Here is a 14,163-nt window from a genome sequence, read left to right on the forward strand (position 1 = left end):
ATCCATGTGGGACTTATCATGAGCCACTTGTTGCCACTAGTTGCTATATTTCCATGGATGCTTGGATAGGTTCTAAGAGCCCTAATACACTCCATATGAAGGGTAATATTCATGGAAAGTTGTGTTGATTCTGATAGATAGTGGTAGTGAGGGCTGAAATGATGAACGGGTTGCCTCTTACCCATCCAACCTCCAATCCTCACTAACAGAACTAAAGAGGGGCACCACCTAGCCAAAGGGAGGATGGGCTAGGACATCCCTTTTCTCAAAGAGAATCAAGAGAACCAAGATACAAATTTACAAGAGAGAATATATGTTCTAGACACCATATTAGAATATGAGAGAGAGAGAGATGAGAGGAGAGGGAGACAAGAGGAGAAGAGGTAGAGGAAGCTTGCCATTATGCTACATGGAATGAGAAGATGACAAGAGAGGGAGATAATAGGAGAAGAGGTAGAGGAAGCTTGCTATTATAGTACATAATAAAAGAACTTACTCATAGCTTACCTCACAGAGATGAGGGTATTTTAAAGTGCTCTCATGGGCTTGTCATTGTCCTCCCTCCCCTTATTCATTCTCCATGGGCTCTTTATATAGCCTCCATGAGGGATTAGATTAAGCTAATCTTCCTGATTAACATAATCCTAGATGATGTATGGAATCTTTGAAAATATGGAGAGTAGTGGATGGGACAAGTCTCCACCTTGGTCATCATGCAAGAAGCCAAGGGTGCTGGTAGACAAAATAGAGAAATGGAGCTAGATTACAAGAGGTGGGTGTCCAAAGCACATTATTATAATATATTTACAAGAAGGATAGAGTGAAAAGTTGGTGTGGTGAAAGAGAGAAGAAATTTGCATGTAGCCTGCAGTCTGCGCCTTCGTAACTTCAAATCCGTGAGGAATTTGAAAAAAGTTTCTTCTGCAACTTTGTAGACCAGGTCAAAATCAATCGAGTATCGCGGGAATTTTCTTGAAATTCTCTTTTTCTTGGGAGTTATTGAGATTATAAAAAACGGCTTCCAAAAGCTGCTTTGACTTTAGTCCCCCATATGTATATAAATACATATAAGCATGTGACAAAAGGGGTCCATGCTTGTAAGCTTTTGTGCAAGATCCAAATGACACCATGATGTGGATATTGACTTGTGTGCTAGGGTGAGATGTCCTCTAATGATGGTGATAGATTTCAAATCTTACTGATGCAAGCGGAGTCCATGTGTATTTTGAGGCTAGTCCTTTGAAAAATCTATGCATTCACTCAACTCCTAGGTGTAATCCATTTTCATCTTCACTAAGATAACCATCCCTTTTACCCTTTACATTGACATGCCTCCTAAGAACTTGTTCTCCCCATTTTCTAGAGTTATCATAATCGAGAAGCAATGTAGCATACCTAGTGCTTGAAGAGTAAACCCAAAGTGATATGGTAAGCTCTTGATAGGGGCTTTTGCCAAATTTTGTGGTAATAATCCGGGTTGTAAAAAACGCGAATCAATATTATCCATAGTTTTGTGAATAAGTCCATTATGGACAAGCTAAATTGTCTTCCCACTAATTTACAGCATCCCATATGAGTTCAAGTGGCCAATGGTGAAGAAGAAATCAGCACACAAATATGCCCACATGTTTCTTTACAACTAGCTGAAATTTTTGAAGCAAAAGTAAACCTAATTACCTTGGAAATGGGGCCTATAGATATTGTACTCGGTTGTGATTGGTTGATGACATTAGGAAAAATTACTATGGATTTCTCACAGTTGTATATGGAGTTTATCTTCAATGGACAGCTCATCCATTTACAGGGAATTCCTAGTAGATCAGATTTTCAGCTTATCACCATTCAATAACTCAAAATGGAGTAAAGAGCCTTCACATATATTTGTTTTGCATTTGAATAAAGAAATGGAAGATCAGCCCAATAATTCAACAAGTCGTCCAACCTTGACAGCTCTTCTTGAGGAGTATAGGAATTTGTTTAAGTGCCTACTTCATTGCCTCCCAAGAGAGCAGTAGATCACCCTATTGATTTGGAGCCCAACTCAAAGCCAATCACAAATAAGCCACCTTACAGATTGTCTAAGTGTGAACAAGAGGAATTATCCAAGCAAATCAAGGAGCTTCTTAAGATGGGATTCATTGAACCAAGATCCACACCTTATGTATCTCCAATTTTGTTAGTCAAAAAGAAAGATGGATCTTTCAAGATGTACATTGACTACATGGATCTTAATAAGATCACAATGAAGAACAGATATCCAAAACCCAGGATTGATGATTTGCTTGATGAGCTCAAGGAGGCTCGATTCTTTACGAAGTTTGATTTGAGGTCAAGGTATCATCAGATTTGCATGAGAGAGGGTGATGAAATCAAGACTGCTTTTACTCTATCATTTCTTCATGATGCCATTTGGGCTTACAAATGCTCCAACTACCTTTCACAACCTCATGAATAAGATTTTGTAGCCTTTCCTCTTTCAGTTTGTCTTAGTTTTCTGTGATGACATTTTGATTTATAGTAAGACCCTACACAATTACTTATTACATATGAGGAAGGTTTTTTATGTATTGAGACATTACAGATTTTTTGCTAAGGAGAAGAAATGTTCTTTCATGCAGAATGAAGTGGAATACTTGGGACATATTGTCATTGAAAAAGGGATACAGGCTGACCCTAAGAAGGTGCAATGTATAAAAGATTGGCCAACACCTACTACTCCTACTTCTCTTAGAGAATTTCTTGGTCTATCTTCATTCTACCACCGATTCATCAAGCATTATGCAGTTATTGCAACTCCTTTGACTGACAGGTTGAAGAAGGAAACTTTCTTTTGGGATGCTCTTGCAAATAGTAGCTTCAACCAATTAAAGGAACTCATTACTTTCACTCCTATTTTAGTATGCCTGGACTTCTCCAAAGAATTTACCATACAGTGTGATGCCATTGGACGTGGCATTGGGGCTGTTTTGTTACAGGAGCATGGAGTGATTGCCTTTAAAAGCCGTAAGCTTACAGATAAAGAAATAGCCATGAATGTTTATGACCAAGAGATGTTGGCTATATTGCATGCAATAAAAAAATGGCACCATTATTTTTATGGTATCTGATTAAGGGTCAAGAGTGATCACAAGGTTCTTAAGTATTTCCTTACTTAGTCCAATCTTACTCCTAAGCAGCATAGATGGGTAGCTACACTACAAAATTATGATTTTGGCCTCACTCATACAAGGGGTAAATACAATATAGTGGTTGCTTCTCTTTCTCGTATGTGGGCTTGCAAAGTTTCAGCAATGACTGAACTACATAATGATTGGATTGAAGAACTACACGAGGCTTATCTTTTGGATGAAGAGCTCAGTCATATTTTTCAAAAATTATAGCAAGGTCTCATGGAAGAAAACTTGCATTATTAGCTTTAAAATGGCCTTGTTTGGTTAAATGGCAAGATTGACATTCCTTCTACCTCTTCTTTTACACGGAAAATTATGGAGGAACTACGTTCTTTGACTTTAGTTGAACACCTTGGAGTTTTCAAGACCTATGACAGGATCAGCGAAAGTTTCTATTAGAAAGGGCTGTGAAAAGATGTCAAGGACTTTGTCATGAAGTGTATGCCTTGTCAGCAGAATAAGGACAGCACCCATAAGCCAGGTGATTTGTTGCAGCCATTACCCATTCCTACAGGAAAATGGACGTACATTACCATGGACTTCATTACTGGCTTACCTACTACCAAGAAGGGATGGAATAGTATATTTGTGGTGGTGGATAGACTCACCAAGGCAGCCCATTTCATTCCAACCAAGACCTAGTTTATTGCTTCTCAAGTGGCCAGTCAGTTCATGGAGCAAATTTTTAAACTACGTGGATTACCGCACGTGATTGTTCATGATAGAGACTCAAAGTTCATGAGTAACTTTTGGCAAGTAGTATTCACATCTATGGGCACTAAATTGGCTCCTTCTACGGCCTATCATCCACAAACTGATGGATAGACAAAAAGGGTAAATAAATGGTTTGAGACTTATCTTCGCCATTTCTGCTATGATGTCCAAAATTCATAGGACTCTTAGTTATACTTGGTTGAGTTTTCCTACAACAACTCCACTCATGCTAGCATTGGAGTTTCACTCTTTGAGGCTATGTATGGCTATAAGGTGCCCTTACCCACAGTCATCTTTAATGAAAGAATCAACCCTCATGGGAAAGAGGAGTTGGAAAGAATGCAAACCCTTCTTCAGCAGTGTAAGATGAATCTTAGGAAAGCTCAAGACCAAATGAAGTTGTATGCTGATGAGAAGAGGCGGCCTTTAGAGTTCCAAGAAGGAGAATTGGTCTTATTGAAGGTGCCCAAGTCTAGATACTCTACTTTGAAAGATGGATCGAGTAACAAGCTTGCTCACCGATTTTATGGCCCCTATCGAAACTTAAAGCGCATTGGAGACTTGGCATACTGATTGGAGCTACCCTCTTCCACAAAGATTCATAATGTATTCCATGTTAGTCAGCTCAAGCCTTTCTATGGTGATCCGGTTGATACAATTGATGAGCTGCCACCTATTTATGAAGAAGGTCTTATTCAGTACATCCCAGAGGCTATCATAGGTCAGCATCCGTGAGAAGAAGCTTTGATCTTGTTCCATCATTGAATATTTGATCAAATGGAGAGGTTTACCACCTAAGGAAGATTCTTGAAGTCATGATTCTATATTAGATGAGTTTCCTTTCCTAAGGGACACATTGGTGGCCAAAGCCTACTGCCTATGGAGCTAGTTTTGGTGTAGACAGGACATGACAGCACGTTGTTTTAGAAAAAAATTTATTGTGCCTAATTTTTAAAATTAAGCCACTTACATAGGGTAAAATTTATCTTCAAGAGCTACATTTTAACATGTGGCATGCCTCATTTCGACACTTCTACTAGAAGTTGTGGGCAGATTTGGTCCAGCAGGGTCTGTTTACACAGCAAGCTGACTACATTTTGAGTGCATCAGTTGAAGATTTTATGGCTCCATATACTTTTGAATCATTCTTGATCATGTATATAGCTGAGACTTACTTTTTTTCTTTCATCTTAGTCCATATGTTAGTCATTTCTCATTCATTTCTCCATTTGTAAAGCTGTAAAAACATAGTAGTACTCTATTCTATCCATTATTTTCCAGTCTTTTAAGTTTGTTTTTGAGGAAAAAAACCTTTGGGATAGGATGGATTGTAAGAAGTTGGGAAGAAAAAGATTTAGTATGCAAATAATATTGATGTTATGCCATGTCACACTAACATTGGTATAAAAGGAGAGGACATGTAATTTGTCCTATCTTTGACACATTAATACATTACTGCCCTTCTTCTCTCACCTTGCTCACAGCTTCAATGGCTTCTTTCTCTTTCATGTCTTTCTCTCTCCTATTCTAGTATTTCTCTCTCCTCGTCTCACTCTATTTCTCTCTCTTCTACACTCTTCCTTCTCTCTTATGCAGTCTTCTCTCTCATCTTTCTCTCTACCCAGTCCACTTCTTGGCATCCTCGAGGGCTAAAGTTATCAAAACCAATAAAGTAGCAACACCAACTAATGTTGAAGCCAAAGAGAATAGCAATAAAGTGTGGCACATTATTAGGAATAATGAAGGAAATGGCAAGTCTAATCTTGTAGTCCTTGAAAGTACATGGGAAAAGCCACCCCACATTAGGAGTTTTTGGAATCATATGGCCATACCTAAATCTACCAGAAATAAAGCCAATGTTTTCACCAATATTAGTAAAATATCCCTAGATCAATTTTGGGACAAGATTATCCTAGGATGGATACAAAGCTAAGAATTCTTTCTAAGTATGAAGGGGCCAACCTATATGGAGCCAAGAATCATAACTAGCTTGTAACACAAGTTCCTGCATAAAACAATTGACAGTCAAGCAACTTATGGTTTAGTGTTGAGATGGCAAGCTCAACACATGCGGATATTGATGATGAACCACCTAGCTAGATGGGTTCGCACGTCTACACTTAGCACGTTGGTGGTCATTATGATATTCACATGGCCACTGACTTATCACTTATTATATTTAGTTTGTTACACCTACCTACAGCTGGCAAAGACATAGCGCCAATCGATTAATGTAGCCGGTTATGCATTGTTTGACTTAGTAGGCCACTTTCCTTTATGTTGTATCTTATCTATACTTTGTGTACATTGTAAAGTGTGTGGAAGAAGAAGAAAAAACTAGCAAGAAAATGTCTTGGCCTCCATCTCTCTTCTTATGTTCTTGAGTGAGCTTGCTCTTGTGTATACAGTGTGTGTTTGGCATAGCAGCTCAAGCAAGTCCCCCCACCACGCAATTCTTGACATGGTATCAGAGCCACACCACTAAGAGAGGCTAATTTTGAAGGCTGAAGTGAAGGAGAAGAAGCAAGGTTCGAGCAAGCAAGCAACGAGTAAGAAGCTCTCCCATTCTTCCACTCTCTCTCATGGATAGTGCCTATGGAGGCACCGGAAGTAGGGTCGAGCAAAAATCTCAGATTGCTGTGCGATTTGGTGTGAGAGCAAATCACTATATATTTTGTATATAAGCCCTTTAGGAAAATTCTGCAGTTATTTTGGGCGTCTGAGGCCGTTTCAAGCCCCGCTTTAGAGTCGCAAGGTTGCGGATAGAAGTTTCAGGATACACTATGATTTCGGTTGTATTTACCGAAAGTGGGTGCATAGGTTACAGATTGCGAATCTGTAATTTTTGAGGTGTTTTTAGGAATCAAACATAAGGTTTATCTGCAAACAGGTTGTAGATTACATGTACTATTGAGCAATCAGTGAAAAAGGTTGCTTGGCGTAGTGCTATGCACGTGTTGTGAAAGATTACAGAAGACTAGCTTGCTGTGTTGTATCCTTGTTTGTGATAATGGCAGAGAATAGTGGAAATCCCATTATTGAGAAGCTTGACAAGAACAACTACCCTTCATGGAAGTTCCGTGTGACGAACTTCCTCATTGGAAAGGGCCTTTATGAGTTTGTTTCAGGTGAAGAAAAGGAGCCAAAGCTGGGTATTTCTCCGACTGCAGATGAATTAAAAGCATGGAAAGAGTGGAATGCGAAAGATAAAAAGGTAATGTACTGGTTATCTGCAATCATTGATAATACTATGCTGGGACATATCAGGAATGCAGAAACTTCGCATGCAGCTTGGACAATTTTTGAGAGCATGTTTTCAGTAAATACAAAGGCACGAAAGATTCAACTCAAGTAAGAGTTGAATGCCTTGAAGAAAGGGAAAATGTCTATCAATGAGTATGTGTTGAAGGTAAGGAGCATTGTAGATGCTTTAGCAACAATTGATGCAATGTCGGATGATGATGATTTGGTTTCATTCACTCTGAGTGGCCTTAACAATAAGAAGACATGGAAATCATTTGTTACTTTAGTATATGTACGGAAGCCATTTCCAAATTTTGATGAGCTACTCTCTCTCATGATTATTGAAGAGATCAATATGCAGGATGATTCACCTGAAAGAAATGGTGAACAGGTCCAAGCATTTTACTCGAGTTCAGGAAGGAGACGTGGTAGATCCTCTTCGAGAGGTCATGGTATGGGACGTGCTAGCGATAACCAGCAAAACATGTTCGATCAACAATTTGGTGAAATGCAGGTTTCTAGAGGCATGGAAACTTTAGAGGCAAGGGGAGCTCTAGAGGAAGAGGTGGATGGCAGAATAGAGGTTCTGGAAATTTTGCTATTGTTTGCCATTATTGTGGCAAAACATGCCATATTGCAGCCCATTGCTATGCAAAGAAGGATAATATTCACAGTGGTAAATTGCAACAAGGAAACTATGCATCATCTTCACGACAGAATGAAGACAAAAATGAGCGTCTGTTTGTTATGCAGCATATGATGAATGCAGTTACAGGAAAGGGGACACATGATGATGTATGGTATGTCGATTCAAGTGCATCTAATCATATGACCAGCCATATTGAATGGTTTGGAGAGATGCAAAACTTACAAAATCTAGGTTGTGTGCAGTCGGGTGATGATTCATGCCACCCAATTTCACACATTGAAAAGGTTCCCTTGTCCTTACATGATGACCAGACAAAGATTCTAACAAATGTATTATATGTGCCATCAATTACAAAGAATCTAGTGTCTGTTGGCCAAATGGTAGAGCAGGGATTGCAGGTCTGATTCAATGCAAAAGGTTGTTTTGTAGAAGACTTTAATGATAAGTACACGTTGGTCTCGCAAAAAGAAGTAGAGTTGGCTGAATGTTCACATTAGATGTTGGAATTCCTGCAATGGATGCTGCTATGTATGCTAAAGGAAAAGGAGTAGTTGCAGATATTGAAATATGGCATAAACGTATTGGACATGCAAATGTGCAAAGGCTGAAATTAATGCAGTCCAGAGGATTGGTTACAGGGTTGCCTTCTTTTAGAGTTGCAGAATTGCATAAAGTCTGTGAAGCATGCCAGTTTGGTAAGCAAGAAAGACAACCCTTCTCACATGACAAAGAAGTGAGTAGAAAAATACTTGATGTAGTGCATATTGATGTTTGGGGGCCTACACAGAATGTATCTCTTGGTGGCAGCAAATACTTTGTCACATTTATTGATGATTGTTCAAGGAAGTTATGGGTATACTTTATGAAGGAAAAAAGTAATGTGTTTGAGCACTTCAAATCTTTTAAGGCAGCTGTTGAAACAGAAACAAGATTAAAAGTAAAATGCTTAAGATCATATGGAGGGGGAGAGTACCTCTCTAATGAGTTCAGTGGCTTCTTGAGGACTCGTGGGATAAAGAGGCAATTTACTTGCAAGTATACCCCACAGCAAAATGGTGTTGCAGAAAGAAAAAACAGGCATATTGCAGAAGTTGCACGGGCATTAATGGTTGAAAAGAATATGCCCAAACATTTTTGGTCTGAGGCTATCCATACTGCTGTCTACATTATAAACAGAACTCCCACAGCTGCAGTTCATGGGATGACTCCTGAAGAATGCTTTACTGGCAAGAAGCCTGATGTATCGCACTGAAGGTATTTGGCTGTGTTGCATTCAGGTATTTAAAGGATGGCATGAGAGAGCCAGAAAAGTTATGTACTGACTGTCTATTAGTATTTCAGACTCTATGATTGTGCATATTCAGGATGCAAGTACACCAAAGGAGGCATGGGATACTTTGTCAAAAGATGTATAGCACAAATACGCAAGCCAAGAAAATGCAGCTCAAGCAAGAGTTGCGCAATGTGCAAAGAGAAAGTATGAGCATCAATGACTACCACATGAAGGTGAAGAAGATTGCAGATGCACTTGCTTCCATTGGGTCGCCAGTGGAAGATGATGATTTAGTTTTTGTGACCTTGAATGGTCTAGGAAAGGATTATGCACAGTTCCGAACATCCATTTCCGTCCGTGAAAGATTTCCTGATTTTGAGGAGTTGATTGCTCTTCTAATTTCTGAGGAGCAGAGAAATGGTGGTGCATCTTCTTCAGGAGGAACTTCAAAAGAAACTGTCTTCTACTCAAATGCTGAAAGAGGTAGAGGCAGATGTAGAGGAGGCCGATCTGGAGGCCATGGTAGAAATCAGAATATGCAGCAAACTCAAGAAAACCAGTCCTATGGAGGAGGATGTGGTAACTCTAGAGGCAGGGGGAGCCAAAGAGGTCGTGGTGGATGGCAAAGAGGCCAAAATGCAAACAGCAATGTTGAATGCTACTACTGTGGTAAAATGGGTCATATGACTAAAGACTTTTATAAAAAGCAGAATGACATCATGAATGGAAAATTGCAACAAGGGAATTATGCATCTTCTAGTAGACAGGGTGATGACAGAAATGAGCATTTGTTTATGGTGCAGCACATGACCAATTCTGTGACAAGTGTAGAAGAAAGCAACGATGTGTGGTATGTTGACTCAGGTGCATCAAACCACATGACAGGTCATACAGAATGGATGCAGGATGCAAGGAAAATGGAAAAACCAGGATTTGTGGAGACTGGTGATGATACTGCATATCCTATTGTACAGATTGGAAAATTTCCTTTGTCTATGCAGGATGGAAAAAAGAAATACCTGTCAGATGTATTTCATGTCCCGAATATCACCAAGAACCTAGTTTCTGTTGGACAAATGGTTGAGCAGGGCTTGCAAGTCAAATTTAATCCTCATGGATGCTTTGTTGAGGATATGAAAAATAAAGGTCGCTTGATAGCAAAAGGAAATAAGAAAGACAGAATGTTTACATTGGATGCAGACATGCATGGATTGAGTGCAGCAATGTTTGCACATGGGATTGGTGTAGTTGCAGATATTGATATCTGGCATAAATGCATTGGTCATGTTAATGTACAGCGACTTAAATCAATGCAGGCCCAAAATATTGTTGCAGGATTGCCTAAATTCAAGGTTGCAGAAATGCATAAGGTATGTGAAGCCTGTCAATTTGGAAAACAGGCAAGGAAACCATTTCCTAGACATGTTCAAGAGAGTAAGAAGCCATTGGAATTAATCCACTCTGATGTGTGGACTACTAAAGCTGCATCTATTGGAGGCTGTCATTATTTTGTCACTTTTATTGATGACTATAGCAGAAAAGTTTGGGTGTATTTTATGAAAAAGAAAAGTGAAGTGTTTGGGCATTTCAAAACTCTTAAAGCTATGGTTGAAAAAGAAACAGGCCTGCAAATAAAATGCCTAAGGTCAGATGGAGGGGGAGAGTACCTCTCAAATGAGTTTGCAAGGTTCTTGCAAGAGCATGGCATAAAGCAGTAATATTCATGCAGTCATATCCCACAACAAAATGGAATTGCAGAAAGGAAAAACAGGCATATTGGAGAGGTATCTCGTGCCATGTTGAATGAAAAAGACCTGCCAGATTTTTACTGGGCTGAAGCAGTTGCTACAGCAGTCTACATAATGAACAGAACTCCCACTATAGCAATACATGGCATGACTCCAGAGGAGAGGTATACTGGTAGGAAATCAAATATTTCTCATTTGAAAATTTTTGGTTGCATTGCCTATGTTCATGTGCCAGATGAGTTGAGATCCAAGTTGGATCCAAAAGCTGAGAAGTGCATCTTTATTGGTTACTCTTTGTAGTAGAAAGGGTATAGATGCTATAACCCTTCTACTCGTAAGTTTACAGTGTGAGCAAAGATGTTTTTGATGAGATGAGTAGTTGGTATAAACCAGTAAATGTGATGGATGATGTAGATGCACAAAATGGTAATGCTGCACAGAATTCACAGCAGCAGTCACAAGATATTAGTGGACCTGGAGTGTCCTCTAGCAGTGGGTCACATTCTTCGCCATGGACAGGCAGGTTGAGATCAAGAGAATCTTCTCAAAGCAATGCAGAAAGTGATATGCAGGTATCACGAAAAGGAAAAGAGAAGGTAGATCAGCCCATGTTTGATGTGAATGCATGTCACTCTTATGTGGATGGTGAATCCAGTGGCTCAGAACAGAGCATTGATGATGAGTTGGGTATTCCTTCTGTTATTACACCTGGAGTAAGGAAGACCAGGGATGTTTTGAGAGCATCTGGAAGTGAGCCTACTTTGCGCAGGTCTACCAGAGCTAGGTATCCTGTGGATAGGCTGAAATATGATGGATTTACAGCCATTCACTATGCTTATATAGTCAAAGTGATACAGGAACCAGAACCCACTTATTTTGAGCAAGTCATGGGAAAAGAAAAATGGGAGAAAGCCATGGATGAAGAAATGGATGCCTTGGAAGCAAATGCTACATGGGAATTGGTACCTTTGCCTAAAGATAAGAATGCAATTGGTTGTAAGTGGGTTTATAAGGTGAAGCACAATGCAGATGGTTCTCTGAACAGATCCAAGGCAAGATTAGTAGTCAAGGGGTATGCACAAACATACGGCATTGATTATGAAGAAACATTCAGTCCAGTTGCAAGGATGGCAACCGTAAGAGTAGTCATTGCTATGGCTGCATCAAAGGGATGGTCTTTACATCAGATGGATCAGAAGTAGAGGAGGCCGATTTGGAGGCCGTGGTAGAAATCAGAATATGCAGCAAACTCAAGAAAACCAGTCCTATGGAGGAGGACGTGGTAACTCTAGAGGCAGGGGGAGCCAAAGAGGTCGTGGTGGATGGCAAAGAGGTCAAAATGCAAACAGTAATGTTGAATGCTACTACTGTGGTAAAATGGGTCATATGGCTAAAGACTGCTATAAAAAGCAGAATGACATCATGAATGGAAAACTGCAACAAGGGAATTATGCATCTTCTAGCAGACAGGGTGATGACAGAAATGAGCATTTGTTCATGGTGCAGCACATGAACAATTCTGTGATAAGTGCAGAAGAAAGCAATGATGTATGGTATGTTGACTCAGGTGCATCAAACCACATGACAGGTCACGCAGAATGGATGGAGGATGCAAGGAAAATGGAAAAACCAGGATTTGTGGAGACTGGTGATGATACTGCACATCCTATTGTGCAGATTGGAAAAATTTCCTTGTCTATGCAGGATGGGAAAAAGAAATACCTGTCCGATGTATTTCATGTCCCGAATATCACCAAGAATCTGGTTTTTGTCGGTCAAATGGTTGAGCACGGCTTGCAGGTCAGATTTAATCCTCATGAATGCTTTGTTGAGGATATGAAAAATAAAGGTCGCTTGATAGCAAAAGGAAAGAAGAAGGGCAGAATGTTTACGTTGGATGCAGACATGTCTGAATTGAGTGTAGCAATGTTTGCACATGGAATCGGTGTAGTTGCAGATATTGATATCTGGCATAAACGCATTGGTCATGTTAATTTACAGCGACTTAAATCAATGCAGGCCCAAAATATTGTTGCAGGATTGCCAAAATTCAAGGTTGCAGAAATGCATAAGGTATGTGAAGCCTGTCAGTTTGGAAAACAGGCAAGGAAACCATTTCCTAGACATGTTCAAGAGAGTGAGAAGCCATTGGAATTAATCCACTCTGATGTGTGGACTACTAAAGCTGCATCTCTTGAAGGCTGTCATTATTTTGTCACTTTTATTGATGACTATAGCAGAAAAGTTTGGGTGTATTTTATGAAAAAGAAAAGTGAAGTTTTTGGGCATTTCAAAACCCTTAAAGCTATGGCTGAAAAAGAAACAGGTCTGCAAATAAAATGCCTAAGGTCAGATGGAGGGGGAGAGTACCTCTCAAATGAGTTTGCAAAGTTCTTGCAGGAGCATAGCATAAAGCAACAATATTCATGCAGTTATACCCCACAACAAAATGGAATTGCAGAAAGGAAAAATAGGCATATTGGAGAGGTATCTCGTGCCATGCTCAATGAAAAAGACTTGCCAGATTTTTATTGGGCTGAAGCAGTTGCTACAGCAGTCTACATAATGAACAGGACTTCCACTGCAGCAATACATGGAATGACTCCAGAGGAGAGGTATACTGGTAGGAAACCAGATATTTCTCATTTGAAAATTTTTGGTTGCATTGCCTATGTACATGTGCCAGATGAGCTAAGATCCAAGTTGGATCCAAAAGCTGAGAAGTGCATCTTTATTGGTTACTCTCTGCAGCAAAAAGGGTATAGATGCTATAACCCTTCTACTCGTAAGTTTACAGTGAGCAGAGATGTTGTTTTTGATGAGATGAGTAGCTGGTATAAACCAGTAAATGTGATTGATGATGTAGATGCACAAAATGGTAATGCTGCACAGAATTCACAGTAGCAGTCACAAAATATTAGTGGACCTGGAGCGTCCTCTAGCAGTGGTTCACATTCTTCGCCATGGACAGGCAGATTGAGATCAGGAGAATCTTCTCAAAGCAATGCAGATAGCAGTATGCACGTATCACGAAAAGGAAAAGAGAAGGTTGATCAGCCCATGTTTGATGTGAATGCAGGTCACTCTTATGTGGATGGTGAATCCAGTGGCTCAGAACAGAGCATTGATGATGAGTTGGGTATTCCTTCTATTGTTACACCTGGAGTAAGGAAGACCAGGGATGTTTTGAGAGCACCTGGGAGTGAACCTACTTTGCGCAGGTCTACGAGAGCTAGGTATCCTGTGGACAGGCTGAAATATGATGGATTTACAGCCATTCACTATGCATATATGGTCAAAGTGATACAAGAACCAGAACCCACATCTTTTGAGCAAGCCATGGGAAAAGAAAAATGGGAGAAAGCC

This window comes from Lygodium microphyllum, chromosome 22, assembly GCF_053477565.2.
Source record: "Lygodium microphyllum isolate KBCC chromosome 22, Lygodium_microphyllum_v1.1.10, whole genome shotgun sequence".
Lineage (NCBI taxonomy): Eukaryota > Viridiplantae > Streptophyta > Polypodiopsida > Schizaeales > Lygodiaceae > Lygodium > Lygodium microphyllum.